Source organism: Copadichromis virginalis, linkage group LG23, assembly GCF_057382275.1.
Source record: "Copadichromis virginalis isolate Kocher_CV1m ecotype Utaka linkage group LG23, C_Virginalis_male_GT1.1, whole genome shotgun sequence".
NCBI lineage: Eukaryota > Metazoa > Chordata > Actinopteri > Cichliformes > Cichlidae > Copadichromis > Copadichromis virginalis.
In genome coordinates this window covers 45,712,339-45,724,012 of record NC_140639.1, presented here as the reverse complement: position 1 = coordinate 45,724,012, position 11,674 = coordinate 45,712,339, and the positions used below count along the sequence as shown (strand labels likewise).

The 11,674-nt window shown below is 38.1% G+C and overlaps 1 long non-coding RNA gene across 1 annotated transcript in view; it reads left to right on the top strand.

The window, feature by feature from the left end:
• The first annotated feature begins 5,322 nt into the window (after positions 1-5,322).
• The window catches only part of LOC146681729 (uncharacterized), a 101,447-nt gene continuing 95,095 nt past the window's right edge, over positions 5,323-11,674 (top strand). Inside the window, exon 1 of the long non-coding RNA XR_014918251.1 lies at positions 5,323-5,902. This is a non-coding gene — a long non-coding RNA (uncharacterized LOC146681729). The remainder of the gene's footprint in view (positions 5,903-11,674) is intronic.

Sequence of the window (11,674 nt, the reverse complement as noted above, 5' to 3'; positions counted from 1 at the left end):
GTTTTAGCCTTTTTACCTCCGCTCTGTTGTGATTTAGTATTCATAGTTGTCTTTGTTTGTTATTCTCAAGTTTTTCCTTTTCTTCTACTGTATGTTCCTTGTGCCTAGTCTGTGTTTCTGTTAGGTTTCCCGTGTTTAGTCAGTTTTTGAGTAGGCTTCCTGTTTTATTTTGATAGTCTCTCAACTTATGTACTTTACAGTAATAATAGTAATAATAATGATGATGATGATGATGATGATGATGATATTATTATTATTATTATTAACTTTATTTATAAAGCACTTTCAAACAAAGTTGCTTTTGTATTAATGGTTCTAATGGTTCAGCTTTATAGACATGCTGTAGTTAGTGGCAACAACAAATATTTACCATGTTGAATACAATGACTTATTTTAAATGTAGGTCATTCACTAATGAAAAGTGAAAGAAGTATCTAAATAGTTGTTTATAGGTCACTGAATTCCAGCCAGCTTGTAGTACAAGACACACATTCACGAGCAGAGATACACCAAGCCCAGCCGAGATACTTTATTTATATGGTCCTTTGAAGTTCTGACTATGGTGCTTAACATTAAGAACACAATACAAATGAAAAGAAGGCGTATTGCAGCTGCAGACAGCCCTATAGAAGTGGCTAACAAAACCATGGCGTTCAGCTATGTTTGAACCAAAACTGCAAACAGATACAACAAAACTCGAACATAAAAAGGAAAGGTAACACCTTCTTTAGAATTTCTCAGCACTATCTCATATTAAAGGTTCTTGTTTTTCCTTGCAAACATACACATTTCTAGCACTGCTACTGGGGGAAGAAAAATCACTCAAGCCCCTCGCTTAAATGACAAAATCTTGTGTTTGTTGATGTAGTTGTCCCTCTTGGAACTCAACACACTCTTCTTTGCAACTCACACTACATGTCTGCACTGTTTTGTTAGTTGATTTCTTTTTCACTGACTTTTTTTTGTGATTCCCTGTATTTTTGAGAATCTATTGTGTTTTAGTTTGACCATACTTTGGTTAAGAGTTTCCTTTAGTATTTATCATATCCTCCGTAGTTTCAGTTTGTAATGTAGTTCGTCTACTTAGTTTTATTATTCCAGTGAATAACTCCAGTGACTCATCGCCAGCTAGTCTTCTCAGACACCTCCCCGGCAGGGTTGGGTACCACTCGGTGCCTAAATTCTTGTTATCCAGTGTGCATTTATTGTCTCCATCTTCCACTGTCCTTTGTCATCTCCTACCATCATAGTTTTGCACTCCTTGCTCCATGTTCCCAAGTTTACGCACTGCGTAGTTTTCCCTAGTACATAAACTTGGGAACACAGAGCAAGGAGTGCAAAACTATTCTTGGCTCCAGTATTTCCCAGATTTTGTATTTCATACTTGTACCAACACAAAGCAGCTGCCTGACTTCTACTCCTACAGAGGTCAATAATGTTGTTCTTGTGCCTATCTTGTACTTATATTGTAGCTCCTGTGAAAAAAAGAGTTTCAAATGAGAAGTACTTGACTCCCAGGTATATTTCTCAAACGCGCACTTCAGGCAGATAACTCATAAGCTGGAGAGGGAATAGCATATCACATATTTAGATGATCATCATTTAGCCATGGAGAAATAGTTTGCTGCCTTATGAGAAAGCCCTCCGTAAAGCTAGAACATCTTACTATTCATTATTGAAGAAAAAAACCCTGGGTTTCTCTTATAATCTGTTTATAATCTGGGTGTCCCAGAAGAGAATTTAGTTTACTTTAACTGCTAGTCTGCTTGCAAGAATGCTGCAGAGTAGGGGTGATGCAGTGAGCTCACAGAGCGGAGTGGAGGCGGGGAAGAGCAGGTGTGCTGAACTGGTTTGATGAAGGGCAACTCTTTTTGTCTTGCAGTGAGACGTAGCAGAAGAGAGTGACAGTTGCAGAGGAGTGCTGGCGTCCTGGGCAGAAGCCCGAAACCACAGTAATCACTACTGTCAATAAAGGCACTGCTAAACGACAAAGCTGAAGCGTCAATCCTTGGGTTCTGTGTCAAATTACACTTTACTAAAGTGATTATTTAACGTAAAATAAAAACACTAAATATGCATTACATGTGCTTGCACAAAGGGCATTTAGCGTTGGTATTCATGCTTGGTCCAACATGATATACAAAGAATTGGAAGCGACTGAGGTGAAATGGAAAGCTGAACCTCAGAGTGGCTGATGCAAGCGTCCCTGCATATTGTGTCCCAGCAGTACATCACTGCCCTCTGCCAAGGCAAAGAGTGGAGGTGACGCTATTGATTTAATTTCATTCACTCGGATTCACTCGCAATTGGACATAGATGATCATCAAGGACTCACCTTCATACTCAGCTTTTCCCAGCCTCCACCACAGGGTGAGACTTGTTTCAACGTAGCTGTTACACAATGTGCCACAGCACACCTGGTTTGTGTCTCTCTGGGATCTCCAAGTTTTATTTCACAGGAGTGGGAATAGCCTGGGGCTGCACAGGTATGTTTTGAGATTAATTACAGCAGGTTTCATCAAAGAGCAAAGAGTCCTGATAAAGATCAAAATGCGTCCCAAGCAAACATCTTAACTGGACACAAGGTGTGACGCATTCAGTGTGGATGTTAGGGAAAAATCTCTGCCTGAGTATGAAAACCAGAAACATCAACTGGGTAAAAAGTTAACTAACCTCATCCTCTCCAGACTCCATGGCACAGACAGAGTTTATTTACTGATTATCAGTGGTTTCATTGAACTTCAGGAAGTCAGAGAAAAGATATTTACCATACACAATTTGTATGCAGAGCCTCTGTGAAGACATTTTTGTTGAAGCTGATCACCAAATATGCATTTTCTGATGTTTCACAACACATTACTGACAGTGTGATGGTTTCCATGGTAGATACCTGATATCAATGCAATCAATAACATCACATGGCCAGATTGCCAAGAGGTTTTGGCAGGACACCAGCGTAAAGCATTATTCCCATAACAACAGACAAGAAAGGAGTCTTTGTGGAGTTGTCCTTACGAAATTGACAAGGCCTTTTACAGCCTTTGATACAGGCTGGCTGCCTCACACAATAGAAGGCATATAAATTTGCAGATGTCGTCTGGAAAGCTCAAATGTCAACGCTTTTCACAACAGCACCCAGGCTCTGCGAGAGGAATAATTGATCGGCTCACCTTTTGTCTTGAGCCAAATATTCATTCTGCAGGACAAAGCCGGAGGCAAAGTGAAAGATGAAAGAGAATCTTCAGTTTCACAGTGTGTGCGGATAGTGTTCATCTATTCTCTTTGAAAAACAAACAAACAACAAGTCTAGCTTGTAAAATACCAGAATATTTGGTGCTCATGTGCTGACTTAAGTGTCAGTTCAGAAAACTTCTGACTTGCCCTCATTAAACTATGCCTTCCAAAATTATGTTGACGTTGAGGAATACTGAATGTTAATATCTAAAACATTAAAATCACGGCCTAATATCACATGGGCTGCTTGTTCGTTTACTTGCTTGGTTATTGCCCTGAGATGCTGACAGCTGGGCCTGTGCCTCCTGTGAGATGCTGGCTTTGGGGCTCCATGGATGCTTGTTCGTATGAGGATCGTCACCAAGTTCATCTTTGCTACATGTCATCACTTGCACCCAACCTTCTCGGTAATAGCTCACTTATGGATGTCTTTCTTTTTCTCATTCATGCAGTAAGTTTCTCATCTTGTGCCAACTGACCAGGTCATACTTATGTGAGCCAGTGAAACGTATCACTAGAATCAGCTTTCGTCACCTTGGCTTTTTCAACCCACGCCTAATTTTTGTCTGCCTTCTTGAACAGTATTGTTTGAATTCCTTCAGTCTGCTTTTTTTTCTCCCTTACAACAGCCCCATCACTATCTCTTTAACATACCACAAAGTAAACATTTACTTATATAGAAACAAGGGTGCATGACAGACCTGTGATTCAAATCTCATTCACTGATGCACGCGACAAAAACAAAACTGGCTGATGCAGATATTTTATAAAGCTGATGCGTGTTCACTTGTTTTGCGTCTAAGTCTAAGAACATTTCAGTTTAGCTTCTGTTGTAGTCAGAGCGTGCCATTGCCACTGGGTGTGTGTGTGTGTTTTCAACTAAGATTAGGTGGTTGGTAATACCACAACCCAGCAGAGAGAACATTGCTTTGTAAGAAGATGACCAAATAACTGCAGCCCCCTTCATTCACTTAGTGTATGAGTGGCAATCTTAAACTAAAGGTAGTTCTGTGGAAATATTACATAATGTTCTTCTTTCTTCACAACAACTTAGACAGAAAAGCTTCAGCAGCATTAGCACTTTTGACTTCTTTTTCAGTGGTGTCAGCGGTTTTGTTGCCCATACTTGTCTAACTCCAAATGTAACTTAGTTAAATTTAGTCCATTAACAAGCATCACTGTTCACAGATCAGTCGACAGGCGACTGGTGGCAGAGGAAACTAATAATCAGGAGCTAGACTGCAGTGTGAGTCCACACATGCATGCAGGATACTGACTAAGAGTGAAAGGAATCACTGGAGTTTTATTGTTTTCGTCCAACAGGTGTCTGCTTTGTGAAAGGTACTCCCACATGCACACAGGCAAAGTCCTCTGGAGCCGTACAGTACCTTTCTGTCTCTTCATTGTGCTGAATAGCTTGCGATAATTTCTATTTGACTTGTATTGTTGCATCGTGTCCCCCTCTTTCTTTCTCACTCTTTCCTTCCAAAAGCCTCACCATTAATTTTCAGCCTCTGCAATTTTCCTCTCCAATAGCAGAAAGGAGCGAAAGAAAAGGGGGAAAGAAAGATGACAAAGACAACACAGGACTCCTCTCTTCCCCCGGCCCTGTTATTGTACAAAATAGCCCAGCAATAATTTTTGTCATTGGTTTACTCCTAAAAGCCCATTTGACGTCGATCCTGAAAAGAAAGCAATAAAGAAACCTTTTCAGTGGAGTTGAATGAGCGAGAGAAGGAGGAATGAATCCCTTTGGGACGCTGCGACCGGAGAGGCCTTTTTATTTTTCTTTGCTCTGGTAATCAAATGGAGCTGAAATGAAAATGGAGTTTTCTATGAAAATAGGGGCCTTTGTTGGCTTGGAAGGCTGGTAATTCATAAACAATAAGCCGACTCCTTTTGTTTGGGTTATAATATATTCCTGCTGCTCTGAAAGAGGTCTCTCTCTCTCTCTCCCTACACACACACACACACATATACTGAAGCCAGGGTAAAAGCCAAAGTGAGGCAGCAGGGGAAGAGAGAAAGAGAATATAAAGGGAGGCAGAGAGGCAGGCTTTCCATTCATCCTCCTGGCTGAGAGACGACAGGATGCTCGCCTCCTCTCTCCATCCTTTACCCCGTTTCTCTGCTGTCTCTGTTGGAGAAATGACGGTGTTGGGGCTTGCTCTTCTTTGACTTGTTGCTAGAAAAACATTAGCTTGACTGGGGTTTTCTTGGCCAGGCAACAGGTGTGGAAGGATTACTTTTCTCTGAGCACAGCCTACTTGCCAATTTGAGGAAGGTTTTTCTTCTTCATTAAATTAAAAGTGGATTTGCAATTTTTTCACCTCTCTGGTTGCTAAATTTGTTAAATCTGCTGAAAGTTGGAAGACTTTAAGCAAAATAAAAAGAAGACAAGGAGGTGCAGGTTGAGGGGTGATGACAAACCTCAGCATCAGCAGTATGGCAGGACCACAGCGATGTACCAATGAGCAAAAACGCGTCTCTTTGCTTAAAAACTAACAAAATGGCAATTATACAACTTCAAAAGACTAGGACTTCAGTGCTTGGAGAATAATTTATCTGAACGTTTAACCCTTTAACAGAGAGGGAACAGTGACATCATCATCTGCTCCTGCATGGAAATCCACCTGCTGTGTTACAGTGAAGACATCCAAGAAATAAGGTACAGTTTAAAATCGGGACCAAACTTTTTGACAAAAGATCTGTTGCAAGTGCTGCTTTTGCATATTTTGTTTGTTTGGAATCGAATGTTTTTTTTAAGTCTTGTTGCACACGGAAGGAATATTTCAGTGTTTTTCTTGATGTTTCTGTTAGTTGTTAAGTTGTTAAGCAACAGCCCAAGCTTAAAAAACAAAACAAAAAAAACAACAACAACCCATATTTATGATCAGAATGAATTTGATAGAAAACATAATTAAGCTGGTTTCTGCCCATGAAACAGGTTATCACAGCTGACATTAAAGATGACACCAAAAGCAGGATAAGAAAAGCTTCATATTCTTTGCTTTACCCACTGTATACAAGCTTAAAGCTGTCTGATTATCCTCATACAAAGCTGCGACATTCTGGTCGGTTGTTCCAATTATTCTTACTCTGTCCATGTTTGGCTTCTCTGTCTGTGTAGTCCCTGTGTAAATCTAAGCTAAGAAATAAGATGATTCATTCCTTCATTGGTTCACTTTATTACATACTGTTTAATTAGTAATGGCCTTAAAGTTCACTAAATAAAACATTCATCATCCTATTTTGGGAAACAGATTTAGGTTTTCCTGATGCATCCATGTCTGTGTGTTTGTGAAGCTAGTTAAAAAACATTGCTATATTACAGTCACAACATTTTTTGTGTTGCAAGTGTAGCACATAGCCATGAATAAGCAAAGCACACAGAGAGAGCAAAGGCAGACTTTTATTAAACATGTGCACTTATAAAGCAGTTCAGATGCATCAGACAGAACTGATCTGTTCACAGCTGTGTGTTCGCTCACTCTAAAGTTATATGATGTTCATAAAAGTTTTTAAGGGGATCCTTGAAACTAAGGATCGAACATGTTCCCCTGCAGCAAAATAAGGACAGAACAGACTCAGATAGGTTGCATCTTAATCGTGACTGAACAAGAGATCTTGTATTTAGTCACATGACTTATCGGCACTATTGGTACTAACAAGAACTCAACACGAACTCAACATGGTGAACAAATCAGAGTGACTGCTTTAGGTGAAGCAACTAACAGTATCCCAACAAAGAATCATTTTCTCCATTATTATTTACCTGCTTTTCTTCATGCTGGATCCTTCCTGGTACCAACCTTTCACATTAAAAGCTTTCTGTGGCTACTTTTGAATCTGATTATATCAGGAGACTTTGCAGACATCAGAGCTATAGCAGTGTTGACATACAGATGTTCATGCGTGTGTTGGTGAAATGTTTAAATTAGAATGAACACTCTGAATTGTTTATGAACCATATTCATATTACACAGAGTGTAGATGATTGCATTCATAAAACTGATGGTTAATATAGTTGTTTTGATTCTGAGTATCCTGGAAGCAAATCTGTCCTGGCCTGCATGAAAGTCCGTTAATAATGGTTTATCGTTAGTGTAGTGTTCAAATGAAGTGTGAATTTCATTTTATTTTAATGATGCAAATTTACTGTATGGTTGTTTTGCACTTTTGTGCAATGTAGCTACACAGTCTTTCAATCCTGCTGCTGCTGTAAAGCATTTGAATGTTAAAAGTTTCTCACTTTGCTGGATAGCCAGCATCAAGCTGTTCAGGCCACAAGTGTAAAAGAGGAAAGAACTTCAAAAACTGACTCTAAAAAAAGGGTGTTTCTGATATTCAATGTAACCAATTATATAAACAACAACAAATTATACAGCATATTATTTTGTTTTAATACAAACTTTGTAAAAAGTTTCAGATTTAAGTGCCAGGCTGAGGCTAAAACCTTCAGGATGAATTTAACTGTTCAAAATGACATCACTGCTTCATTAAGCATATTTTGAAACATTGGTTCTTGTGATTGCTGAGGCTTCCTGGTTTCTCTTTAATTACAGATCAACATTAGTCATAACAGAGCGCAGCATTAAAGACCTCGTATATTTAAGTGTACACAGATCTGATATGATTTACTGTATTTCAATTATTGTTTATTACTTTTTCTAAACTGGACTTCCTGTCAGTGAAACAGTCTCATATTGGTGGCTGCTGGTGTTTGGATTTCCAGTGTATGTGAAGATGAACCATACTGAATCATGTTCGTCATGACAAGACGCTTCAGGTCAAACACACCAGAAGGTTAAAGTGCACCACTTCCTGTGTTTTATCTTTAAAGTGATCCTTTGCACAGATGATGACGAGTGGTTCTTTTTCAAAGAAGGAACATCGTTTGATCTTGTATTGCATGACTTCAGACAGTTTTCTAATGCTTAGGATGTTTTAGATGATTTAAAGTGCAGATGCATCCAGTGGAATTTTACCCAGAAGAGATCAATTTGCCATCAAATAGGACAAACAGGAAATGAAATGAGTGCAGTATATTTAAAGTTGATCTAAATCTAAAACACAATTATTAAAGGAATTTTTTAACAAAAGCTGGAAGAGAACAGACTGGTGAGATTAGATTGCTCTGTTTGAGTTGACAGATGGTGTGAACCTTGATCAGATCACTAGATGGCAGCACAGTCTAACAAACAGGAAGACAGTGTCGGCACACTCATGCTGGACAGACTTACTCCTTTTGGCAGGTAACTGCAGTTTTACAGTTTTAAGTTATTCTACAGAGTTAGACATTCAGTTTTATCAGAGCTATCAGCTTAAACGTTTCAGTTTGTGAGCATGTTTTATTTTATCTGACAGAGCCTGATTTGAACAATTAAACTAGCAGCATGCCAGTGTCCTTTTTTAAATGCTTTTTTCTTTAAGAGGAAAAAGCCGCTAATTGCTCATTATGGTGAACTAAGACAACAAATTTAACCATAAAGACATATAATTACCACCAATAACCTCTATAGTATTATTTCTTCATGAATTTTGTTAGCTTAACAGTCATTTACAATACACATTCCTGTCAAAATTACCAGTGTTTTGAACTCATTTAGGTCAGAATACTATCATAAGACATCATAATAAGTCTGAAAATGGTGTTAAAAATGTGGAAATGTTGATATAAATGGAAAATCATCTTTAGGTTATTCAAGTATACGATCACTGCATCTTTTTCTGGCTCTTGTTAAAGTTGTGTATGAGCTGAACATTTAAACTTGACTTTCTTTCTCTGAAGTATAGATATATCTGTTTCCCATGCTAAGCTAAAACACCAATATTTGCATTTAGTTTAATTGATTTTTCTCACAACAGTGGCACAGCACAGATTAAAATGCCATTTTTGTTATTTATATAGCCCAGTAACAAGAGTTTTGCACTCTGTTTGGTACATGTAGCATATGTAACATATAGGAATAAGGACCTGTTGCACTGAGCGTCTGAGAGAAAAGCTCAATATAGATTCTTTATTGCTACGATGAAGAGGGTAGACACCCTCCACTAGAGGGAGCTTGACATCCGCCTCAAAACTGCTCATTGAAACCACCAACAGGCCTCTGAAGTTGTGTTAACCCGAGCTGCTTGTGTGTACTAAACTCTATAATACTATATATAACTATAATGTTAACTGACCAAGAGAAGAAAAATGAAAGCCTTCTGAATTGGTATTCATAGCTGGTTGTTGTGCCTCTAACAGGCTGTGCAGTGTGAAAAACGACTGTAAAATCCAATAAAGTTTGTCACACTGTAAGTCAAAGTTCAGCTAAGAGACAGCTTAATTTGAGAGAATGCCATCTCTTCATAGCAGTACAAGGCATCACATTACAATAGTGTTTGTTTAATATTTGCTTTTTTATAATGAAAACATTTTTATATTCTGGGGAGAAAGGACTGACCCCTGTGATTAAACTGAAAACACAGAAGATGACATTTTAATTTTCCAAATAAGAAATGAAATACCCCACAAAATTAGCATCACAGTCTCATTAAACATGCAGTTTCGGTTCAGTTTGAGGTAGACCTTTTTAGCATGGCCTCCAAATGTCTCCATTTAAGATTCAAGTGCATCAGATTAGAGCTAGAACAGAGAAATGGTCACATCACCACAGGCTGCGCAGCTCAACCACAGTGTGAGAATAATTTAGATTATTTATTTATTTAAAATCTGCAATTTTAGTTCATTAAAACACTGTAAAATATTAATCCACAGTTTCTGCTCATACACAGGAGAACCTTTCATTGCGCCTGTTTTTTTCCAGAGGCTCGGAGATTAAAATATGAATAGGTGGGTAGGAAATATCACTTCTCCTCACTATGTGCGCATTATGCCATTTCTTCAGCTGTTATTTAGACTAACTGTACCATAATGGCCAAACGAGCTTGAGTGGAATAAAGCCTGCCATTATGTGAGCTCGGAGCCTCGACCTGTTGCTGCGCCATTAGCTTCAGTTCTCAGATGTGACTGGATTGTGAAACTGTTGTTCACTCCTCGCTGAGACCGGGGTTAACTGGGTACGAAGACTGGAGAAAAACAACAGGTGGTTTGACTCTAAATGCTGCAGGAAGTCTGATGTGTAAAACTAAACACAAACTTTCTGTGAAAGAACTTATCTGTTTAGATGTGCCATAGCTGATAAGTCTGATGTAATTAATTTGTTTATATTTGTCATTTTTATCCTTGTGCACAGAATTTAAACAGGTTGGGTTAAAACTGTAAGTGTCTCCAAATATCAGGAAGGTCTGTTGAGCTAATTAGTTCATAAGTCTTTATTGTCATCAACAAGCATAATGAAATTAAGACAATACTCCCTCAAATGTTGTAAAAGAAAAAAAAAAGACTCTAATAACATAAATATACTCATATAATGTAAATCCAAATAAAATATTTAAACACAATTTATTGATTTTAGCTGTCTTTAAAAAAATCTGCACTCTTGAACTGAAGCATGTGAGCTCCTTTAATCCCATGTTTGACCTGTAGGCCCAAAGTCAAACTTTACAGTTCCTCCCCAGTCCTGTTGGGCTTGTGGGGAGTGCTGAAAGCAGGACGTCATGGTCAGCCGATGGTTATCGCTGCTTATAGGAGAAATACAAGGTGACCAGCACTCGTATCACAACACACATTTCTTTTTAAAATATAATCTGTTTATTTCTTTGGTGACTGACTCGTCATTCTACTATATTAATAGTATAGACATTTTGAAAACATTTCCAAACACTATTTTAAACAATTATATAGTTGTAACTTTATATTTCATAGTTACTTTCCATGATTACACAAGTGCTGAATGTCCACCACTACATTAAACACACAGAATGCATTTAAAGCACATCTAAAGCTCTGATTGTGCACACAGTTAGCTTGTTCTTGGTTTTACTTTAAAATATTATGATTTCTTTCTATAGCTGAAAATGCCACAAAAATATGTTGAATTTAAGGTGGAAAACTATTTTACAGACAGTAATTTTAAATGTATTTTTACATATTTATATATATTTATTATATATGTTCTCAGTCATGCTCATTTTGCTTTACAATTCTCCAAACAACAAAGACACATTCAGAGGAGGCTTTTAAATTTTTGCCGCTTCTATTTTTTGTCTTCAAGTCTGAATTCAGGTTAGGTATTCGAGTTGCTCGTCTTACAGTTTTGTACTGGTTGTTTCTGAACTCTGGTCCAAATCTAAGATTTTTTGCTCTGAAATGAGTTTTAAAAGCTTTGTCATATATATATAGATCCCAAGTAGCAACGGGCAAATAGGTCTGACCACAGAATGTACAGTTTACAGTAAGACTGTAGAAGTGTTGGATCTTCTCAGTCTAATCTGTTTGCCGTCTTTAATGATGTCAGACCTCCAGCTCTTAGCGTGCCCTGGTTGATGGCCG